Source organism: Macrotis lagotis, chromosome 3 (assembly GCF_037893015.1).
Source record: "Macrotis lagotis isolate mMagLag1 chromosome 3, bilby.v1.9.chrom.fasta, whole genome shotgun sequence".
Classification (NCBI taxonomy): Eukaryota; Metazoa; Chordata; class Mammalia; order Peramelemorphia; family Peramelidae; genus Macrotis; species Macrotis lagotis.
In genome coordinates this window covers 45,538,606-45,563,255 of record NC_133660.1, presented here as the reverse complement: position 1 = coordinate 45,563,255, position 24,650 = coordinate 45,538,606, and the positions used below count along the sequence as shown (strand labels likewise).

At 34.5% G+C, this 24,650-nt stretch overlaps 1 pseudogene; it reads right to left on the bottom strand.

Moving 5' to 3' along the window:
• Window positions 1–1,651: 1,651 nt before the first annotated feature.
• LOC141519105 (uncharacterized) lies at window positions 1,652–22,820 on the bottom strand (annotated as a pseudogene).
• Between the last annotated feature and the right edge of the window lie 1,830 nt (window positions 22,821–24,650).

Sequence of the window (24,650 nt, the reverse complement as noted above, 5' to 3'; positions counted from 1 at the left end):
GGATTGAAATGATAGAGGAAGAGTATGCCACCAGGATTTAGGAAGAATGATGTTACTTCTGTCTTGGATATGTCTTTTCAATAAATTTCTCTCTGCAAAAAACTAATTTATGTGCATTAGTTAAATAAACCAGAGCATTTATCACTGGGAATTGGCAATGGGAAAACACACCAGAATAACTACATAACCTAAAAATATTAAAGAAGAAGCATCCTGGACTACCCCTAGAATCCCGAGATATAAGGGTTCTCCCTCTGAAAGAGTATAGACTAATCACTAATTGACTATGGTCCAATTAGCAGTTGCCAGGTTAATTCTGTTGCATTTGGAACTGAAAACATCATGTTAATGACAGAAGAATTTAACAGTCATTGTGCTGCCTGGCTCAGTTTTTGGTAGTCATTTCTTAGATTTGTAACCCATTGATCAGAACAATGGGTTTGAATAGATCCTTGCAATCTTGAGGGATACAACTCAAAGATACCATGCCTTGATCAGGAATTTCTGTGGAAATATTGGAATATAACAAATCTGGGTGTCTCAGGGAAAACAAAAATGGTAAAAGATAAAATGACTCTCAGCTCTAATGTTAGACTTTATAAAGGCTATAAGTATGATAAATTGTGTCTCTGTCTCTATCTCTGTCAGTCTATCTGACTCTGGTTCTCTGTCTTTCTGTCTTTATCTCTCTTTTAGTCTCTGTCTCTCTGTTTCTTTTTCAGTCTCTATCTCTTTATCTCTGTCTTTATCTCTATCTCTATGTCTCTGTCTCTCTCCAGCTCTGTCTCTTAACCTTCTTTTCCTCAGTTTCTCATTTATAAAAGGAGCTGGAGAAGGAGATGGCAAACTACTTTAGTATCTTTGCCAAGAAAATGCTGAATGGAATCACCAAGAGTCAGACATGACTAAAAAATGACAAAGAAGTCATACTATTGGAGAATGGTTAAAGAAATTATAGTATATAAATATAATGTAATAATATCATTTTGCAATAAGAATAGGAAATTTTAAAAGGGAATTAGGGGGACTATAATCATTACAGAATTAAGCAACTTTGAAGGATTTTAGAACACAGATTGCTGCAGTGATATGCCACTGTACATGTGACAAAGAATGAAGATGAAACAAGATACTCATTTCCTGACTGAGAAGTGATAATCTCAAAAATTCAGAAAGAGAAATAAATTTCTAGACATCAGCAATGTAGCAATTAAAAAAAATATTTAGTGTGAGGTGTAAGTAGCAATTAGTAATGAATAGTAAGAGGAACAGTTTATAAAACAAAGAAAACAAGAGAAATAATTGAAAAGGAATTTTGAGTAAAACTATTACTAGAGACTGTGATTTAAGAAACTTGTACCAAAAAATTCCAAACCCATCCAACACATTAATATTACTGATATTATTCTTGATATAAAAATAACTACATTGTTTTTATTTATATTTTTTTCCAGTGGATTACTGAATACTTTTATTCTGCACATAGAAGCCACTAAAGGATCTGGCCCATGGGCTTGTTGGGGGGGCTGCATCACAAGTATATGACTCTGCACATCAACACCGGGGGTGGGGGTGAAAATAGATCATTCTATGTAGTCACAAGATGAGGTCTTCCAAAAAAGGACCAAATGATCAGGTACCAGAAGAAGCAGTGAGAACACAGAAATGTAGAAGAGAGCGGGGTGGAGTTATGTAGCACTGAGCCCCCATCCCCAAAACAAAACTGGTCTACTACTTGGTGCTGCCCATTCTTTGGAGGACTTCTACTGAGGTGACTGTAGCCTACTAGCTCTGAGGCTTCATGGTCATGGAGCTTACTTGGCCAGAGGGCTTCTGAAGTTCCTTCCAGCAAATTTAGCCTTGCTGCCCAGTTCTTCCTTAATTCTGAGAATTTGGTTATACTTGGCCAAACGCTCAGATCAGCAGGGGGCCCCAGTCTTGATCTGCCCAGTGCAGAGACCCACCACCAGGTCTGCAATGAAGGTATCTTCAGTCTCTCCAGAGCGATGGGAAACCATTACTCCCCACCCATTGGACTGGGCCAGCTTGCACGCCTGGAGAGATTCCGTCACGGAGCCAGTCTGGTTCACTTTGAGCAGGAGGCAATTGTAAGCTTTCTCATTCACAGCCTTTTCAATGCACTTGGGATTGGTCACTGTGAGATCATCCCCTACAACCTGGATGCCTGCAGTTTCAGTAAAATTCTTCCAAGCTGCCCAATCATCCTGGTCAAAGGGATCTTCAATAGACACCACTGGATAGTCCTGTATGAAGTTCTTGTAAAGGTCCCCAAGCTCAGCAGGTGAGATGTATCTGCTGGGATCATCAGGAGACTTGAAGTCCAAGTTATATTTCCCAGACCGGAAGAATTCAGAGGCAGCAACATCCATGCCAATTACAACCTTGTCAGTATAGCCAGCCTTGCCAATCGCTTCCTTCAGCAGCTCGAGAGCTTCTTTATTCTCCAGGATGTTAGGAGCAAAGCCACCTTCATCTCCTACATTGGTGGCATCCTGTCCATATTTCTTCTTTATTTTTATTTATATTAATTATTAGTTTGTACATTGGCAAAGTATTATATTTCACTAAAAAAGGGATAATGATATCACCTTGATTTAAATGAAATTTAAATGAGAATACCAGTAAGGTTCCAGGAGCTAGGATTAAGGTTCCAGGAGCTAGGATCCTAAGCAGTTGAAATTTCTCTAAAGTAGCACCTTCCAATAAAGCAAGATTACCCTTAAGATCCAAAGTGTGAATTTTATCTAGGAGGTCACTCCATTTGTTGGACCACCCTAGCCTATTAGTATGAATTCAGGGAATGCTGAGCAAGCCTATCCCAGCCTAAAGAAAAATCAGGAGCTCAGTGCCATTCCTGTGGTATACTTACAGACAATCTTTGAAGTTGATTCCCCACCTTTCTAAAACCTTAATGAGAAGTGACCATTTTGCTTGTGCTTAAATACCCCCATTGATAAGAGAGAATTCATAATTTAAAGATGCAGTCTTGGTGCAGCTCTAATTTCTGGTCTCCTGATCAGAGACACTAAGAGACTCCTATTTGTCCAGCCAAGAATCCCCCAAATCAAACAACTCAATATATCTAACAGCACAAAAATGTCCACAGCTATACAGAGCTTCACCAAGTCTTATTCTTTTTCCAAGGATTCATGAGAAAGGACAGTTAAAGCATTTAATTACAGAATAAAACCTTTTGCATTGGGGAGCTTAAACATTCTACTATATTTCCCCCTAATTAATCATACTAATGGGTGAAATGCAACTTTATGTGGGGTGTCACTTAGCAGAGAGTAGTTTACTATATATATATATATACATATATGTGTGTGTATGTGTATTTACATATCTACATTTTAGTTAGTGGATTTAGGCATTACTTTTGCTGGAACATCATTTGTACATTTATTTCCATCCATCACATTCATCTGAAATGACCCAGAGTTTGATGTATTAGACACCCATCTTTATTTGGGGAAGAGGAATAACTGGGGCTAGGAGAGGCCTGAAACATATTTATAACAAAGCAGAGAAAGAAAAAGAACAAAAGAACACTTGGGGTGGGGGTGATTAAGAACCTCTGACTTTACTTAGGAAAATAAGAACAGTTTAAATATCTCAGCTATTTGCTTCTTTTAAAACCATGAACAGTTTCCAACACCCCATGCTGCTCCAAGATTAATTGAGTGCTTCTAACTTCTGGTTTTGTTGGGGGTACTGAGCATAAAGAATTTCCACAGAACCTGTAGCTGCAGAGAGAATATCTCGTTAATGTATGATTAATTGCTATTTGTGAAATGATTAATTAGTCATTTTGACAGTAAACTAAGCCTTAACTCATACCTTTGTTGGCCTACAAGTTCTGAATTTAGAATAAAAATGTATAAAAAAATCCTTTCCACCACCCCTCCTTTCCCCTCCCCCTTTCCTCTCCCCATGAAAAAGCTGAATGTCTTTGCATATTCTGGTCTTGTCCGATTTCATCTAGTTTTTCTTTAAGAACAACAGCTCTGGAATAGAAGCTCTCCAGTTTGATTGATGGCTTCTCTTTCTATCTGCAAGTTGGAAATTCAGAAAAGAATTTTTCTCCCACAGGTCTCACTGCTTATTGGTACAAGAGTTATTTCCACTTTGCTGCAGAATTGATTTGCAACACTGGAGTATGAGTTTGTATATTTTTCTCACTGGCCTGTCACAAGGTATAAGTCAGCAAACCTTCTACAGCATGATGGATTATGTAGACAGAGGCCTCCTTGAATTATTTTCATTAAAGGCCAGATAAATAGCCATTAACTTTTCAGGAGTAGAAGGATTCAAAATCTTCATTTGTACAGTTCAAAAACTATATTACTTAGTGGCACTCATTTCTTCAACATCTACTTTGGTTCTTTGGTTCTTTTTTCTCTTAAGCTTTTACAAAAGGATATTAGCTTCAAAGACATAGCAAGAATAAACATGCAAACATTTCCCTTCAATACCTTAGGGACACAATCTTAGCTCAATTCGTTTGTGTGTGTGTGTGTGTGTGTGTGTGTGTGTGTGTGTGTGTGTGTGTGTGTGTGTATAAAACAGTGATTCTACTATGTTCACATTGAGAACTGGCCAATTTGTTAGATGAATGCTAATCTCACTTTGCTCTAGCTAAAGTTTCAGGTCATTCTGCACTCCTAGGGCACCAATACTAGCTAGGTTGGCTCCAAAAACTTGACTGGTATCTGAGTACTGGTTTTCTGTTCCTTACTCTCATGGTTTTCAGATAAATCTCCTTCACCTAAAAGGAAAAGAACAAATGCAGAGGCATATGACATAGGCTTATTTCTCAGGGCCACATGACCTCAATGGGGTGCAGGACCCATCCAAGAACAAAGCAATCAAAAAGAGTGAAGCAAGAATTGGTTCCTTAGTTCTTAAGAAAATTTCCTCATTGTTTACAAAATTGTCTATAAAATAGACATTAAGTAAACATTATAGAATCAAAGATATTATCCTGTTTCCCTTTAAGAGAAATTCTTATTTTATATTAATAAACCATAATTAATTAAGTTCTAGACTTTTTTGTTTTCTCAATCAGGCACCAGCTCCTGTCAGTCAGTCTGAAGGACTGATGGATGATAGATGAGATTGCTCTAAACCTCATAGTACCTGTTCCTCTACCTTGGACAAGACTCCAGACCCAACAAGAAGACCTTACATCTTTTTAAAGTAGACAGAATCTAAGCTGGGTGAATTTCTATCCCTAAACAACGAATTCATATCCTTTTAACCATCTATTAGAGTTTAGAGTAATCCATTTCATAAGGAGAAAACCAGAGTGATCTGGGTAGACATGGATTATTTTGTTCAGATTGCTGGAGGAGACTGAATCTCACGATCAAGCCACAGTCTTAGCAGGAGGAATTGAAAACTAGCCAACTCCCTCTTTAATGGTTCATTAATCAAAAGAACCAATATATTCCTCTAAAAGTATATTAAGACTACCATTTTCTTCATGTCTTGGTCTTGGGTGACCAAAAGAGACAACTGTCTGTCAATTTATTGATTACTAGCTTGCCTAATTAATAAATTGATTATTAGTTACCAAGAAACTGTCCTTTTATCATTTATTTCACTCTGGTGCTCTCTTCAAAGTATGAACATATTTTTAATACAAAAGGGAAAAAGAATGACAAAATTTTGTATTTAATTCAATACTTAGAGAGTGCCTTCCGTTTAAGGATTTTAAGTATTTTATAAATAAATGAAATCATCATGAATCCATCAAAAGAGAAATAGATTTTAGGAAAGATTGTGTTTTTCTCTGCAACCTTCAGCAAAAGTTAATTCAAACAAGATCTCTAAAATCCAAGCTCATTGCTGGAACCCCTCACTTCTGCTTTAATCTATATTTCATATAGCAACCAAACACAACATTTTACCCTAATTGAAAAGAAAGATCATTATTCAGATTATACTCTGCAATACTTTGCAGCATTTGTTAAATGCAATGCAAAATACTATTTAGACTCCCAGAACTTTTCTTTGCAAAAACTCAGTTAATAAGATTTGCTACATTTCAATTACCTAGAAGGTGGGAATGGGGAAATTACTGAGAATGAGGGAAGGGGGAAAATTAAGAAAGGAAATAGAAAGCCCTTTTCAGAGCTAGAAAGATTGAAATATTAGGCTTTTACATAACTTTCTCAAGGAATCCCAGAATGTCAGTGGTAGGGTTTATTACATAATTCAGCTCTTTTTCTCTCTCCTCTCTCTGCTTGTATCCCTCCCCACCCCCAATTCTTTTTTCTGGTTCTGTTTATGAAAACTGTTGTACCATATAGAAAAAAGAAAGGCTAATCCATGGACAATATGAATTGTCCATGGCCACTTTTTGGTTAATGATAAAACTTTATGGAACAGCTATGAATTTTCTTAACAAATATTTCATTGCTTAATAATTATGCTCCCATTGAGAAAATTATTATGATAGATTCTTAAAAGTAAAAAAGTGAATTCTAAAGCCTAAAGTCTCAGAAAATATTTATTACATTATATAATTCCATCTTTTTCAAGTTCTTTATTTTGATTTTTATAATAATCATTTCAATCACTTTTCCAGACAGAATCCTCTTTTGTGATAAAGGAAAAGCAATTAAACAAAAAAAAACTGACAAAATGATAACACCTGGCAATATATACACTCCTTTTTTTAAAAAAAAGGTTTTTTTAAAAATGTGTTTTGTTTTTATATTACAAACATTTATGGATGAACCTGATTCCTTTGGGAGAGGTCTCTTATAACATAGCAAAACAATGAAGCAAAACTAACAATATAATGACTTCATCTGAAAATGTATGAAACATTTCACGGCTGTAATAACCCTAAAAGTATTTTATTTTTTTTATACATTTGTTTTTCCAATTATATGCAGAGTTAATTTTCTACATCCATTTTGGTAAATATTTTTCCCTTTCCCCCTTCTTTCCCCCATTCTAGGATAGTAAGTAATCTGATATAGGTTATGCATGTATAATCATGTTATATAAATTTCCATATTAGTCATGCTGTGAAAGAAGAATCTCTCTTTTATTTTAATAAAATAATGGAAATGGATTTTCTCTTCCTTCCACTCCTTACCACTTTAAAAAACTTCCTGGTAACAAATATACATAAATAAGCGAAGTAAATTTTCTCATTGTGTGTGAATAAAAAAAAAAAAGCATTGTCTTATTCTGCACCTTAAATCTGCTATGTCTCAGGAATTGATTAGTATGTTTCATTATGCAATCAAGGATGATCATTGCTCTGATAACAGTTTTAGGTTGTTCAAAGTTGTTTCTCTCAGTTGGTTTATTCATATCATATTAAATATTCTACTAGTTCTACTTAAGATTACTCTTGTATGAATTCATGTAAGTCCATTTGTCTTTGAAATGATTTCCTATTTTTTGAATAGCACAACAGTATTTGTCACATTCATATACCAAAATTTATTCAGTTTTTAGTTATTAATGAGTATCCCTTTTGACTACTGTTTTTGCTACCAAAAAATAGATGCTTTAAAATTTTTAATGCCTTTTCCTTTTCTGCTTTCTTTGCTCTCTTTTAATTGCAGGCTTAACATGGAATAGCTAGGTCAAAGAGTATGCAATGTATAGGAACATTTTATGTATAATTCCAAATTGCTTTTCAGAATGTGACTATTCAGGGGTTAACCAATGGTACATCAATTTGTCTGTTTTTCCCTCAGCTACACCACCATTTAACATTTTCCTTTTTTAACCTTTAGCAACCTTTTGTATATGAAGTAATTTTACTCAGAATTGTCATATATATGTATATATATATAGCTAAAAATGCTCTGGCTTTCTTCCCTTGCAAAAAATCCATCTATTGAGGAATGACTCATATTTTTATAAATTTGAATCAATTTGTTAATTATCTCTGGAAATAAGTCCTTTATCAGAGAAATATGTCCCAAAGTTTTCCCCCTTTTTACTGGCTTCTCTTCTAATTTTGGTTGTAATGATTTTGTTTATACAGAAACCTTTAAAAATTTTAAAAGTCCCTCTTCTTTTTATTGTCTGGGACCTATGAAGATTGATATTTTTCTTTTCTTTTTTTAAAAAATATTTTGTTTATTTATTTTTCCAACTACATATAATGGTAGTTTTCAACAATCCTTTTTAAGCAAGATTTTGAGTTTTACATTTTCTCCCTCCCTATCTCCCCCCCACCAACAGAAAGCAATATAATATGAGCTATACATGTATAACCACACTAAACATAGATCCATTAATCATGTTATGAAAGAAAAATCAAATACAAATGGAAAAAATATTAGAGAGGAAAAAAGACAATACATAAGACAACTTTTAAAAACTGAATATAGTAAGCTTTGGTCTACATTTAAGTTGCACAGTTCCTTCTCTGGATATGGACAATATTTTCTATCAGAAGTATGTTAAAATTGTCTTTGATCATTATACTGCTGAAATGTGCAAGTTCAACATAGTTGATTGATATCATTCTAAAGTATTTCTTTAAAGTTAGGATTTCATCTACATGCCTCTAGTTTTTGGTGTCATTTTCTTTGTTCTGTTTATTTCACTTCATACAAATATTCCTATATACCTCAGAACTCCCTATATCTGTCATTTCTTATTGCATATTGATATTTCATTATATGCATATATCATAGATTTTCCCCTTCAACCACTCTTCTTTTGACATCCACCAACTTTGTTTACAATTTTCTGTTAACAAAAAGAGTATTTGACCACTATTTCAGTCTTTGACCTCCAAGTATATGTTTAGTTTTGAGATAACTGAGTCAAAAATTACAGATAAGGGCAGCTAGATTGCACAGTGGTTAGAGCACCAACCCTGGAGTCAGGCATACCTGAGTTCAAATTCAGCCTCAGACACTTAATAATTACCTACCTGTGTGACCTTGGCTAAGTCACTTAACCCTATTTGCCTTGCAAAAACCTAAAAAAAGTTATAGATAGCTTAATCACTTTTCTTGTATAATTCTAAATTGATATTCTGAACCAGTTGGATCATTTCATAACTTTACTGACAGCTGGGTGATGAAGTGGACAGAGTACCAGTCCTCAAGTCAGGAGGAATGAGTGCAAATCAGATCTCAGACACTTAACATTTACTAGCTGTGTGAACTAGGGCAAATCCTTAATCCTGATTGCCTTGCATCTTAAAGGTCATCTCCAGTCCTATCTGGCCAATGCAGTCAGATGGCTCAGGAGGAGAAAGTGAGGCTGGTGACCTTGCACAGAACTCCCCAATTCAAATCCAATTCACCTCCTTGTTGTGGCATCACTTCTCTGATATCATGGTCTTTGAGAATTAAGGAAAAACATCATCATTATCAATAACCATATGAGTCTCCTTACAGCCCTTCTAATATAGACTATTATAACTTCATTAGTTTGTTAATTTGCTTGACCATTAAGCAAAACCTCAGATTTGTGTTGATTTGCATTTTTAATACTGCTAGTGTTTTAGGGCATGTTTTCTTGTGGTCATTGATGCTTGTCATGTTAAAAAAAAACCTGTGAATTACTTATCTAGTGGAGAATGACCTGAGGTATTATATATTTTTGTCAATTCCTTGTTTTTGTTAGATGACTTCCTTATGTGATACTTGATCCAAATATTTCCCCACTCTATGATTTATAATTCCATCCACTGTGATAAAGTTAGTAAATTTTATAGGATAATGAGCTATTCTAAATCAGTTGATAGCATCCACTAACCATCAATCAACCAATAAACATTTATTAAGTGCCTATTTTTAGCTAGGCATTGTGATAAGTGTTGGAGGATATAAAAATGTGGCAAGAGGCAAAAGACAGTCCCTATCCTCAAGAAGCTTATAATCTAAGACAATATACAAATAAATATATAGTAAAAATATATGTAGAGTAATTAGCAAATAATTAATGGAGAGAAGGCAGAAGAATTAGGAGAGTTCCTGTAGAAGATCGGATTTTAGTTGGGACTGAAAGGAAACTGGGAAGTCAATAGTCAGAATGGAAGGTGGAGCATCTTCTAGGCATGATGGGCTGAGAGAATGCCCAGTCATAATGATGGAGAGTCTTGTTTGTGGTAATAAATAGGCTACTATCATTGGATCAAAGAGTACATGTTGGGATGTAAGATGCAAAATTAGTAACATGTAAGAACAATGTACAGATAAGGGGTTAGGAAGGGTTCTGGATGCCAAATAGCATTTTATTTTTACTCCTAGAGGCAAAAAGGAGCTTATTAAATAGGAGGGTGACATGATTAGACCTGCAGTTTAGGAAAATTGCTTTAGTGGCTAAATACAGGATGAATTGAAGAGAAAAGAGACTTGAGTCAAAATTCTCCCTAAAAGCCTTATCAACCTCCTATCCAAGTTGCACAAATTATTTCATGTAATGTTAATCTTGCAATTCTTACTGTGCTTCATAATTAAAAGCCATGACATCAGTCAAATGAATATGGCATGACTTACCCAATATGTCTATTACATGTGGGGAATGTCATTCAAAATATCACTCTCACTGCCTTTTCCAGAACCAATTTCACCCTACGACTTGATTTGATAGGAAACAGAAATTCTGATGATGGTCTGGATGCTGTAGAAGTCCTCTGTCTTCTGGATATGATTTCCTCCCATATAAGTAAGGCTCCATGACATTCCAGCGTTACCTGGAAAACACCTGTATGTGATTTTCTGGTGATAAACTGACAACAGTACAGTGTAGCTAGCCTCTCCCAGCCTAGTCTCTCAACGATCTGTTCATCATCACAACACAATCACAATTTTGACAGTGTGGTATATCTAATCCGTCTTTAACTCTAACCCTAAATGCAATCTAGCAATAATTATCTTTGAATTGTTTGATTTAAACTTTAAAAAATCAAATGAAATATTGAAAGTGCATGTACTACCTAATTGAAAATATTTTATCATAAAGACTTATTTGTTCTTTTCATTTGGTCCCTGGATTTTTTTTTGAACATAAATCTGTTTTCTCCAAAAGTCTGGATTTTTTTTTGTTTCAATTAATTAATGGTACTATGATACAACATATTCATAAAGAAAACAACTCTAAGAAGGATTTAGATTGGCTATAATAATGCCAGTTGACATTTCTATAGAGAGCATTTAACAAAGCACATATATACATATACATATACATATGCATATGCATATAAAGAATCAGATTACCAAGAATTAGTAATTTGCACAGTTATAAAGGTAGAAGAGATGATGTTAAAGCACAGAATCCATATTCTCCCCATGACAACACAGCTAACACCAATAAAAATAAAATAACCAGTAGGGTTTACAAAACGTCTTGTTTTATCTCATTTGATTTTCACAACAACCTGGTATGGTGAGTAATTCTATTATCTCCATTTTACATTAAGAAAATTGAGGCTAGAAGAGTTTAAGTGATTTACCCAGTCATATAGCTAAGTGTCTGAGGCTGGATTGAACCTGTCTGACCAGGCTATCCATTTCTTAATCTTCATGGAGGACATCAAAGAAAAGGTAGGTGTCACCTACAGATCTGTCCTGAGTTTTCTTCTCCTGCTATGCTATTTAACATGATCTCATTCACTCCCATGGAGCTATTGCCATCTCTGAAGTGGATAAATTTCAGATCTACTAATTCAGCCTTAATCAGTCTCCTAATCTCCATACTCATATCATCAACAGCCTATTATATCTCAAAATGGATATCCAGTAGACATTTTAAAAACAACAGGTCCAAACCCATCTCTCTTTCAATTATCCCTGTTATTGTAAAGGGCACCATCATCTTCCCAGCTCTCAAGGGATCATTCTTGACTCCTTACTCTCTCTTCTCCTATATGTAATCTGTTGTCAATCTTGAAAAACAGTGGATGAATGAGTGGAGATAATCTTAGGATGCTGATGGAAAGATGGAAAGTCAAATTTCTCTACACCCATCAAAAATTTTGTTGGGTTCCCCTTTAACCAAGCAGGGTAGGGAGGGAGGGGAGAAGAGCTAGACTGAAGCTTCTCCTTCATTGCCCCCCGACCAAGCAATTCCTTCTCTGTGGTTTTATACCGAAACATTACCTCATCTCCCATTTTGGAATAATTGTGGTTCTCAATAAGTCTGATATTTTATAAAGTATTCCTAGGGAATGGATGAGTTTCTTTAGACTATTGAAACACTCTTCTAGTGCTCCTTTATCTTAGTTCATTCTATGATATTTTACATTTAATATAAAGTACTTGATTGATTGAAGGAAAAAAACTATGATTGAGATTGGTGGAATGACACTTGTCAACATCATTAAGGCATCTTATCACTTACTTTAGGTGGGGCTGAGTGACTTGATTGATTTATTCAATCAACCTTGATGAAACATTGGTTAATGGATTGAGTCCATTATAATATTAATAAATATTAAAAGGGCAAACATTTGTGGCTGTGGGCCAGTTACCAGTTGGACAAGATGATTCGCTATATTCTTATGCTGGTGGTGTTAATGATGGCATGTTAATTCCATCATGTTGATATTGATATTATTGCATTGGAGCTGATCTCATCATGTTAATGACAAAATAATTTAATAGTCATTGTGTTGACTGACTGACCCCTCAGTAGGCATGTCTTATATTTGCAACCCATTGGTCAGAACCTTACCCATAACAGTTTTAATCTTGGAGATGCAGCTAAAAAACTTTTTTTGGCTCATGTCTCAGGACTATCAGAATATAACATGTTTCCAGGTCTCTCAAAAAATAGTAAGGCAGATTGCCTTCAGCTTCATTGCCAGACTTCAACCAAAATATTTCATATATAGGACAGGTTTTTTTAAAAAAAAAAACCCTATAAATGACCTATGACCAGGTAGATTCCTTCTAGTAGATTCCTACAGAAAGTAAAGAATCCATGCATGCCCATCCTTTGATTTTTGACATTGGCTTTTCTTAGCAACATGGTTTTCTATTAGTTAAACACACTAGTCACAAAATATGTTTTGCTTTCCTTATATTCTCTGTCTCTCCATTTGTCTCTGTCTTTCTCTGTCTCTGCTTGTCTGCCTACATGCCTGTCTGATTGTCTGTTTCTCTCTGTCTCACAAAGGTACACATACAAATGCTAAGTAGGGATAGAGACAGACATGAAACATTACAAAAGGCATTCTGAATGTTTTGTGAATCCCATGCGATTATGTTATAGGAAACCAAACAAAATAATTGCATATTTTAAGCATATAAGACTCTTTTGTATTCTGTATGATAAGTGGGAATACTCACATCTGCTTGGTCACTGATCCATTATGGGAGTTGTCTTAGCATAAAAATATAGTTTGTATTTGAATTATAAGACCTGAGATCAAATTTCTACCTATGATATTTAACCTGAATCATCTTTTTTTGTTTGTTTGTTTTAGTTTTTGCAATGCAACGGGGTTAAGTGGCTTGCCCAAGGCTACACAGATAGGTAATTATTAAGTGTCTGAAGCAGGATTTGACCTCAGGTACTCCTGACTCCATGGCCAGTGCTCTATCCACTGCTCCACCTAGCGGCCGGACCTGAATGATCTTGGACAAGTCACTTAAGTGGTCTCCTTCAATAGACTGTGAAAGTTGATACCTTGAAAGTAATAATTGACTTCTGACTTTCTTTCTGTCCCCAGTGATTAGCACAGTAACTGACACATGATTGGTTATTGTCTTTCATACTCGAGGAGAACCAAAATAACATCAATATGTTGTGGACAATGTACAATGTGCCTGACTGTGTCTGATCAGACTGATATGAGTTTGGAAGACTCTATCACAAATGTTTTGTATGAACATTTGGAATGGAAATATCTTTAAATTTGTACATCTCACATTTCTTTTGAGTCACTACAATTCTGTTTTAGTCATAGACCACAGTATCTTCTTTGCTGTGGTCATACCATTTTAAATGGTCCTGTGCCAGTGTCTCCCAAGTCTCACAATAGATTTCAATGTTCTTAGTCTTTCTAAGTGTTCTGGTATAGCTTCTTCTGACCTCCATGTGTATTCTTGCCTTGTGTGAGTTCACCATAAAATTGTCTTTTGGACATATGAACATTTGACATTTGAACAATGTGGTCAGTCCATCAGACTTGTACTCTGTACAATAGAGTTTGAATGCTTGACAGTTTGGCTCAAGAAAGGACCTCAGTGTCTGGACTTGATGGGTGATTTTCAGGATCTTCCTAGGACAATTCAAAGAGAAGTGATTCAATTTCCTTTAATGGTACTGGTAGGTTATTCAGATTTTACAGCAAATAACAGTGAGTTCAGCAAAGTGGCTCCATAGACTTACAGTTTGTAGGAAGCCTATACCTTTTCTCTTTCATATTTTCCTTTAGAGTCTCCTAAACAATGAGCCACATCTGGCAATGCATAAATCAATCTCATCATCTATGTGTAGTGAATTTATCACAGCACTCAATTTTTCTCCATTTCAATAACCAATTGTTCCTCCTATAGATGGTGTGTTGCAGTCTGGTGGAGAACCCCTGTTTTCTAAGTATTAGGCCAAAATTTGAATAAATTCTTTGTATTGCATTTGGATCCATATAGATTCAATTGATCCATACTTTGCTACTACTCAGACTATGTACATCATGCATAATCATTTGTGAACAAAAAGTCACACATCAACTCTCCCTCTACTTTAGTCTTGGCTTGTTGTCTGTATTAATTTGAAAAAGTTAAATAATTAATCTGAGTATTTATACATGATTATTATTGATTGAACCTCAGTTTTCTCATCTTGTGAAGATAAAATTAATTCATACTTATGAATTACTTCAAAAACCTCCATACACTATATAAATATTAGGCAATGTCAATGTATAGTCCACATGATCAGACCCATTTCAAGAAAAAAGTGAATATTGAATCATCAGAACCTATCAAGGTGGAGTTGTAAACTCATCCAACCTTTCTGGAGAGCAATTTGGGGAATTATGCCCCAAAGTCAACAAATATGTGCATACCCCATGATCCAGCAATAATACCACTACTGGGTCTATACCCTGAAGAGATGTAAAAACATCACCTGTACAAAAATATTAATAGCAGCTCTATTTGTAGTGTCAAAGAATTGGAAATTGAGTGAATGTCCATCAATTGGAGAATGGCTTAATAAACTGTGGTATATGTATATTATGGAACACTTGTTTTATTAGAAACCAGAAGGGATGGGAATTCAGGGAAGCCTGGAAGGATTTGCATGAACTGATGATGAGAGAGATGAGCAGAACCAGAAGAACATTGTACACCCTAACAGCAACATGGAAGTGATGATCAACCTTAATGGACTTGCTTATACCAAGAGAGCAACAATCAGGCACAATTTGGGGATATCTGTGATGGAGAATACCATCTGTATCCTGAGAAAGAATTGTGGAGTTTGAAGACAGACTAAAGACTATTACCATTAACTAATTAATTAATTAATTTGCTTATTTATTTATTTTTAGCTTTTTTGCAAGGCAAATGGGGTTAAGTGACTTACCCACTTGAATGCTTGGCAGTTTGGCTCAAGAAAGGACCTCAGTGTCTGGACTTGATGGGTGATTTTCAGAATCTTCCTAGGACAATGCAAAGGGAAGTGATTCAATATCCTTTGATGGTACTGGTAGGCTATTCACACAGCTAGGTAATTATTAAGTGTCTGAGACCAGATTTGAACTCAGGTACTCCTGACTCCAGGGCCAGTGCTCTATCCACTGCACCACCTAGCTGCCCCCTATTACCTTCAATTTTAAAAAAATGTTATCTTATTATGTAATTCTGCTATATCCCATGCTTTATGTTTTTTCCTTAAGGATATGATTTCTCTCTCATCACATTCAACTTAGATCAAGGCATACCATGGAACAATGTAAAGACTAACAAACTGCCTTCTGCAGGGGGTGTTGTTTGAGAAAGAATGGGAGGGGAGGAGATGTGAAGGAAATAGTAAACTGCTAACTTCCTATCAGTCATCAATGGGATTCAACAATGAACAATGTTCATGATCCCTAAAGTTACATTAAAAGGCATAATTTCACAAATCTACCCTCAGACACTTGATGCTCATTAGCTTTGTGACCTTGGACTATAATGTGATACCCATTGCCTCACAAAAAAGAGGCATAGCTTCCAAAACTGAAAGTTTATTTATTAACTCTAGTCCTCATCAGACTTTATCTAGAGTCATATAATCAGATTTGGATACTATTGTTTATGAAGGACATTGATAAGCTAGAGACAGTCCAAATGAAAGAATCTAGGCTTGTGAAGGGATCTAAGTCTATGTCATCTGGGTATATATTGATGGAAATGAACATGTCTATTGTGGAGAAGAAAAGACTCAGTATGAATATGGTAATTCTCATAAATATTTGGAGAGATATCATATGGAGAATGAACTAGACATGTTCTATTTGGCCCAGAGAACCAGAGAATTAGAAGAAATGGGAGAAACCTTCAAAGAGGTCAATTTTAGCTGTCATAAAGTTAAAAAAACCAACAAAAATTAAAAAAAAACAATTTCATAGCAACTTGGGTTTCTAAAAAGTGGTGTGGATTGCTTGAAAGGATGTTGGGTTCCTTCTTTTTAAAGTCTTCAAGAGGATGCTAGATGATTAATTTTTAGAGATATCATAGATTGGTTCTGTTTGTATATTTATTGACATAGATGAACTGAGGTACTTTCTTACTTTCAATTTGTTGCTTTGTCATCTCTTTCTCTCTCTCTCTCTCTCTCTCTCTCTCTCTCTCTCTCTCTCTGTGTGTGTGTGTGTGTGTGTGTGTGTGTGTGTTTGTGTGTCTGCCTGTCTGTCTCTTTCATATCTATTTACCTTTGAGAAGAATCAGAAATAATAGACAAAAGCTTCAACAAATCTAATTTAGCCTTAGTGTTAAGTTAAATTCTTGAAAATTGACTAGATAAGAGATTGGTTCCTTCTTATTAGACATTTTCAAAACAAGATTGGACAGACACATATGGAATAGGTTATAGAAAGCATTCCATTTATGTATGGATTGTACTAAATGACTAGTGGGTTCCCGATTCTCAAATTCTGTGATTTTTGAAATTATGTGACTATTAAGGAAAATGGATTCTAAGGTAGGTTTGAAAATATGAATAGAAGTGGAAAATAATCAAATAAAAATTTTGAAAAGTTATTACAGGATAGCAAAAATAAATTATAGAAATTTAGGTGGCAACATAAAAATACAAGTAAGGTAATACAACATAAAGTAAGAGATCTGGAAGATAAAGAGACATACCAATTTCAAATTCACTATGATCCTAGAGGATATTGTGAAAACCAATAAAACAATAAAATAATTTTTGTTATGAAGGACTTACAGAAAGTTTTCTAGGGTAGACAAGATTGGGCAACTTTCCAGAAGGGTAGAGAATATATAAAGCAACAACAAGGACAAATACTAAATCTGTTGGGGGAATCAAGAAAAAAATTAAATATTTTAAAACTCCAATTAAAATAACTTGACCATTCAAAATTAGCAAATAAAAAATTTAAGTATATAAATATTGTCTTGTACCACAACTCCTTTGTCAGAATATACACATTTTTGTTCCAATAGAACTATAATTCTCAAGATTTATTGATTGATTGATTTATAAGCAACATTGCCTCAGTCATTTCATATTCACCACACCAGTTCAAGTATGCTCCCTCATTTTCCCATTAGAAATATACTTCTCCAGCAACATCAAATGATTATCAATTTATCCATACCCTCTTTCCAAGTATCTTCTATAAAAATATAATCTTCATGAGCTAAAGCATCATGGATAGAAATAATCATTTCATGATCTATTTTAAACTCTCCCTTCTCTAAGTACACTCCCTCTAATTTTAGCTAAAGTATCAAGTAAAGCAAAGTAGCTTCATGTAGTAATACAAACCTCTTTCGCTAAAGTATCAAATAAAGCAAAATCCCTTCATGTCCCAGTCTTCTAAGTACACTCCCTCTCTCTGTGCCAATAGAAATACAACCCTTGTAATCAAAATCACTTCATGATCCATTTATACCCCACACCCTCTAAGTACAATTCCTCCAACTATTTATATTCAATCCTCATGAGGTAATGTATTAGATAAAGCATCATCACTTTCATGGTCAATCTATGTCATATCCTCTCTCTTTCAACTATCCTAAGAGAAATAAAATTCTCAAGGATTATGATTATTATCTTCCCATGTAGGGATGTATCCTTTTTTAAGATTATTGACTAGAGTTTTTTCCCCTTTCTGTTGACCTTTTTATGCATTTCTTGAGTCTTTCATTTGAAGATTGGATTTTCTGTTTAATTCTGGTATTTTTAATCAGATAATTTTGAAATTTCTTTATTTCATTGAAAATTCATCTTTTCATCTGAAATAATATGCCATATATTGCAGGGTGGTTGATTCTTGATTACAATTCAAGGTACTTTACTCACCAGAATATAATATTTCAGGTCCTCTAATCCTTTAATGTTGAAGATGATAAATCCTGTGTATTCCTGACTGTAGTTCCTTGGTATTTAAATTATTTCTTTTTGGTGAGGAGCTTGCAATATTTCCTTCTTAAGCTGAGAAGTCTAAAATTTGGATACAATATTCCTTGAAAGTTTTATTTTGGGATCTCTTTCTGGAGGTGATGGATTCTTTCAGGGACTATTTTGTCTTTTTTTGATTTAGGATATTAGGGTAGTTTTCCATAATAATTTAAGATAAATTTCAGGCTCTTGTTTTGATTGAGACTTTCAGGAAGACCAATAATTCATTAATTATCTCTCTTGGATCTATTTTATAGGTACATTATTTTTCCTAAGAGTACTTTACATTTTCTCCTATTCTTTTCACCTTATGATTTTGTTTGGTGGAATCTTGGTGTCTCATAGTCATTAGTTTCTATTTGTACAATCTTAATTTTTCAGGTTTTATTTATTTCAGTTAGCTTTTGTGTTTCCTTTTCCCAGATGGCTAATTTTACTTTTACCTGAGTTGTTTTCCCTTTCACAATTAGTTTTACTTTGTGATGAATTATATTCATTTTTCCAGTTGGTTATTTTTACTTTTAAAAGAGTTGATTTCTTTAGTCATTTTGTATAATTCTCTTGCATGTTTCTCATTTCTTTTCTCCATTTTTCTTCTTCTTTTCTTAGGTTTTTAAAAATTCTTTTTGAGCTCTTCCAAGAGACATTTTTGGATTTGAGGTCAATTTATGAGGTTTCACTTGTAGGCATCGTGTTATTGCTTTCCTCTTTTGAAATTGAATTTTTATCACCCTTAGCACTTCCCCCCCCCATTTTATAGTTGAGCTCTGGTTTTGGGGTATAGGAAGTATAGTCCCAAGCTTGGGACTGGGATCTGGTCCCTGAATTATTGCTTACCAAGGTGTTGCCTATGCAGTGGTTTGTTTCCTCCTTTATGCCAAGGTGTTGCCCATGCAGTAATTTGTTTCCTACATTGGGGTAGTGCAACCCAGTCCCACCTGTTGTACCAGAGTTCCCAGGGCTCAAGCTTTGTCTTCTGAGCTGGGGTTGGGACCCTCAGTGCTGTCCTACTGCCATGCTGTCTTACTGAGCCTTGACCTGAGCTGCTCTGTGGCTAAGAGCCTACTGCTACCTATATACTGTTCTATATTTCCCGTTTACCCAATAGAGAGACTTTTACTGAAGATCTTCCATAATATCTTGAATTAAGAACTTGTTTCACTCTTTTTTAGTGGGATTCATAGATCTAAAGTCTGTGAAGAGGCTTCACTTAAAGTTGGTTAGGAGAAAGCTACAGGAGTTTTCTAACTTTGTACATCTTAGTTACAACCTGGAAATCCACAAGTAATTCTTAAGGGTAAATTTATATGAAGTAATAGTCACGTAAATTAGAGAGAAAATAACATGAATATGTTTGCACCTAAAACTGTTAGGAAAGAAAAAAACAATTATCCAAATCAAAGGAAAGAGAGGGGAAGAAATAAAGGGAGATAGAATGATTATAAAGATTAGAGTAGAAATAAAATGAATAATGAAAGAAAATAATTGAATTGATAACTAAAAAATATATTATTTTTATTTTAAAAAACAATGAAATGAACCGTCCATTAGGAACTTTAATGCAAAAAGGGAGAGAGAAAACTCAACTCATTATTACAGATCAAATAAAAGAGTTCACATAGGAAACACTGAAATTATGGAACTGGCACTCTTTCTAAAAATCATTGAATTGAAAGGAAATATAATATCCTCCATGATAATCTAAAATACAAAATAAAGGCAACAGCATGTGAGTAATTCAAAAGCAACTTCATGAGAACAGAAATAATAACACACTCAAACAAATAAATGAATAAATAAATCATCTCATAAAGAGATTTTTACAGGGATATTTCAAGTTTTCCAAGAGCAAATAATAGCTACATTACATACATTACTGACAGTGAAAAATAGATTTTTTTTTAAGGAACATGATGGTGGCTTTAAAAAAAGGAAAGGTAACACCAAAATGACAATATAGTCTATAAAACAATTTCTCTAAGGAATTTAGATTTGAAAATATTAAATAAATTTAAATAAAAGCCTGCCAGATATAGTATCTCTTTTTATAACAAAGTTAAGAATCTGAATGGAATTTTGAAAAAAGATAGATATGACACATCTCTGGCAATGACTTACTGAGAATCATAAGGGATATGAATATTACTAAACTTCATATGGCATTTAAAAATTACTCTGAGCTGGAGCATAAAAATATATATAGACGATTGAGGAAAACAAGAAGTTTCAAACTCAATCTGTATTGACTAAAACACAATAACTAGACTGAAAAGGAATTGAAAAAAGTTTCAGACAAATTTTGACCTTGTAATTTAAACATAAGTGATGAGGGAATGAAAGAAGAAACCACAGAAACAATAAATAATTTTGATAAAGAAAATGACAACAAGGAAAAAATATACCAAAATTTTTGGGATGCAGCCAAAACAGCCCTTAGAGGGAAATTTACATTTCTGAACATTTTTTATCAACAAAAGAGAGAGAATGGAGTGATTAATAACTAGACAAGCAATGAAAAAAATACTTTAAAAGGCAACAAATTAACTCTGCTCCCAATATACATTCACAGAATAGAAATTTAAAAGTCATGGAAGAGATAAATTGAAAAAATACTGAAATAAGCAAAGCTGGATGCTATTATTAAAAGTCTAATAGAAAAACAACTAATTTAATATTTAAAACATACATTTCAAAATTGAAAAATATAACAATAGGTGAAAAAGAAATTAAAGACATTTTTGGAAACCTCCAGGTTTAGCCAGAGAGAAATGCATGCACCTCTAGATCCATTCTGCAGAATCAACAAACAGCAAGCATTAGGGATAGCTGATTTGAAGAGGCAGGCTTAGCCTTAGAAACTTTCATGCTGAAGATAATGTGGAGGTCTGATAACTGAATAGGGTAAGATTGAAGCAGAAGAGCCTTCCACTGTTAAGGGCAGTCAAGCACATCGTTGTTGATTGAGTGCATCTGTTTCTGGGTGTGACTGCTGGGAGAAGGAGCTAGCAGAGCCGATGGGTGCAGTAGTGAGGAGTAGGGACCCTGTTGTCTGTAAGTACTTGCAGTAGAACAAAGATCCTGGTTTCAGTTCAATGTCAGAGAAGACAGATGTAGTTTGTAGCTCCTAGAGGGAACATAGGGAGTAAGATTATTTGCTGGTAGTATGACTGGGGGCCCAGACAGATTTAAGAAAATTAAAAAAGAGGGAACTAAGGTTTGGGGTAGCATTCCCACACTTCAGGAATACAACTTGATTACCCTAAATAACTGCTCAAAACAAAATAAAAGAAACAAAAAGAATGAAAATGAGGAAGCAAAAGAAAAATAACCCAATAGTGGATAGTTACTATAAAGGCAGAGAAGATCTGGGTTCATATTCAGAGGAAGATAATAAAGGTAAAAAAAAGTGACTCATCTTTTTTAGTGAAAAATGTTAAATGGTCCTGAGCACAAAAAGAGTTCCTGGGAGAACTTAAAAAAGACTTTAGAAATCAAATAAGAAAAAGCAAGGTAAAATTAGGGTAGAAAATAAGAATAATCAAAGAGAATCAAGAAAATTTGAAAAGAAACCTAATCAGCTAGAATTAGATAATCAAAAATTGAAGGAAGAAAACAATTCCTTGATAACTAGAATTGCCAGAGGGAAGCTAATGATGTTCTAAGACACTAAGAAATTATAAAACAAAATCAAGAGAATTAAAAACGGAAGAGAAAGTGAAACATCAGAAATAACATTGGAAGTGGTGGCTAGATGGCACAGTGGATAGAGCACTGGCCCTGAAGTCAGGAGTACCTGAGTTCAAATCCAGCCTCAGACACTTAATAATTACTTATCTGTGTGGCCTTGGGCAAGCCAATTAACCCCATTGCCTTGCAAAATCTTAAAAAAAGAAATAAAATCGGTCTGATGAACAGACTGAGGAGAAATAATATAAGAATAGTCAATCTTAACCTAAAATCATAATAAAAAATAATCTTGGTACAATATTGAAATTAATTAAGAGGGAAAATTTCCTTGTAGTTTTAATACAAGAAAGAAAAGTAGAAATAAAAAAAAATCTACCTACTACAACTTCAAAGAGATACCAAAATTGGTTGGTTGGTCCTTCATTATCAAAGAGGACCAAAATGACATCACCATAGGTTGTGGATGTCACATTTCTTTTGAGCTCCTTCAAGTATGCCTTCTTCATAGAGTGCAGCACCTTCACTGGTGAGGGCATCTTTCATGCTATACAGTCATTTCTAAAGTTCTACAATGACACCTTCAGGGTTTATTGGTATTGCTTCTTCTGACCACCTTGAGAGCACTAGTCCTGTGTGAGTTCTCCAAAAAAGAGGGTTGGTATTTTTTGGCAATCCTGTGCCTGACATTCTAACCACATGTCCCAACTGTCGTAGTTGCACTCTCTGTAGTAAGGGTGGAATGCTAAATGATTTAGCTCAAGAAAGGACCTCAGTGTCTGGTATCTTTTCCTGCCAGGTGATCTTCAGAATCTTCCTAAGACAATTTAAGTGTAAGCAATTCAGTTTCCTGACATGGCACTGGTAGACTGTCCAGGTTTCACAGTCATATTAGCAATAAGGTCAGCAGAACAGCTATGTAGACCTTCAGTTTGGTAATCAAATTCTTCTTCCCCATTCTTTCTTTTGGAGCCTCTCAAATAATGAGTTAGCTCTGGCAATGAGTGTGTCAACTGCATTGTCAATGGTTCCCTCCTAGGAAAGGACACTGCTAAGGGAGGTGAACTTATCCACAGTATTCAGCTTCTCCATTTGTTGTAATTGATGGTTCCACATATGGATTTTGTGGTGCTGGCTGATGGAGCACCTGGGTTTTCATGATTTTAATTGTTAGACCACAATAAGCATTAGCAGCAGAGAATTGATCCATACTTTGTTGCATCTCAACTTCAGAGACTGCATATCAGGAAGAAAACTTGTGTCATAGCCAAAGTTTAAGGTTCCCAAGTTCAGGAACAAATTTTGGAAGCAATTAAAAAAAACAATTTAAATATCATGGAACTACTCTGGAGATTGCACAGGCCCTAGAAGCTACTACATTGAAGGACCATACATCTTAGAACATTATATTTCATAAAGTGGTAGAGCTACAAGGACAACATGCCTAGCATGGTTGAATACGGACCTAAATGAAAGAAAATGGACATTTAACAAACTCAAAGACTTTGTGACTTTTATAGCAAAAACCCTACAATTTGAGAGAAAATTCAATATGTAATATGCTAAGGAGGATAGGGTAGACATTAAAGACCAATTAAGGGGATTCAGTGGGATCAAATTGTTAACTTCCCATATATATGAAAATATTAGGGCTTTCTTATGAATGCTTTCATTAATTGGGTAACTTGAAAGAAAGGCATGTACTGACTTGAATATGATTAGACGACTAAAAACATAAACCCATGTAGGGAGATATAAAAAGGAATAATTATCTTATATAAATGAGGAGGAAAAATTGATACCAAAGAAGCTAATGGGGGAAGGGGGAATAATGATGAAACCATACTCTCATGGGAATGGTTTTAAAAAAAGAATAACATAGCTAGAACGATATAAAAGTCTTCTAAATTCAGAAAAAAAATATAAGAGGGTTAAGGCATAGGTTGGGGGTGAGGATAAGGGAGGTACTCTTAGAGAAGAAGATAGATTAAAGAATAGGAGGGCAAGGTAGTGGGTAAAAGTAAAGCAGAGGAGTGAGTAGAGATGTGGCAAATAGGGTGAGAAGAATAGGGAGGAAAACTAGAATGAAGGAAAATACACAAATAATTATAGCTTGAAATGTGAAGATAAATCTAACCATAAAATGAAAATAGATAGTAGATTTAACATTTGAATTTAACAATTTGCTGCTTTCAGAAAACATAAAAATGAGAGATTCACAAAAGATAAAATAAAGGGTGGAATTAGAACTTAGTATGTAAAAAAGTAGAGACTGAAAATTTAAAGTTAAGAGATTTAATTAAAAGTGAAAAATAGAGAATATTATTCAGCAATATTATTCAATATTATTTAAGATCACTTACAATATC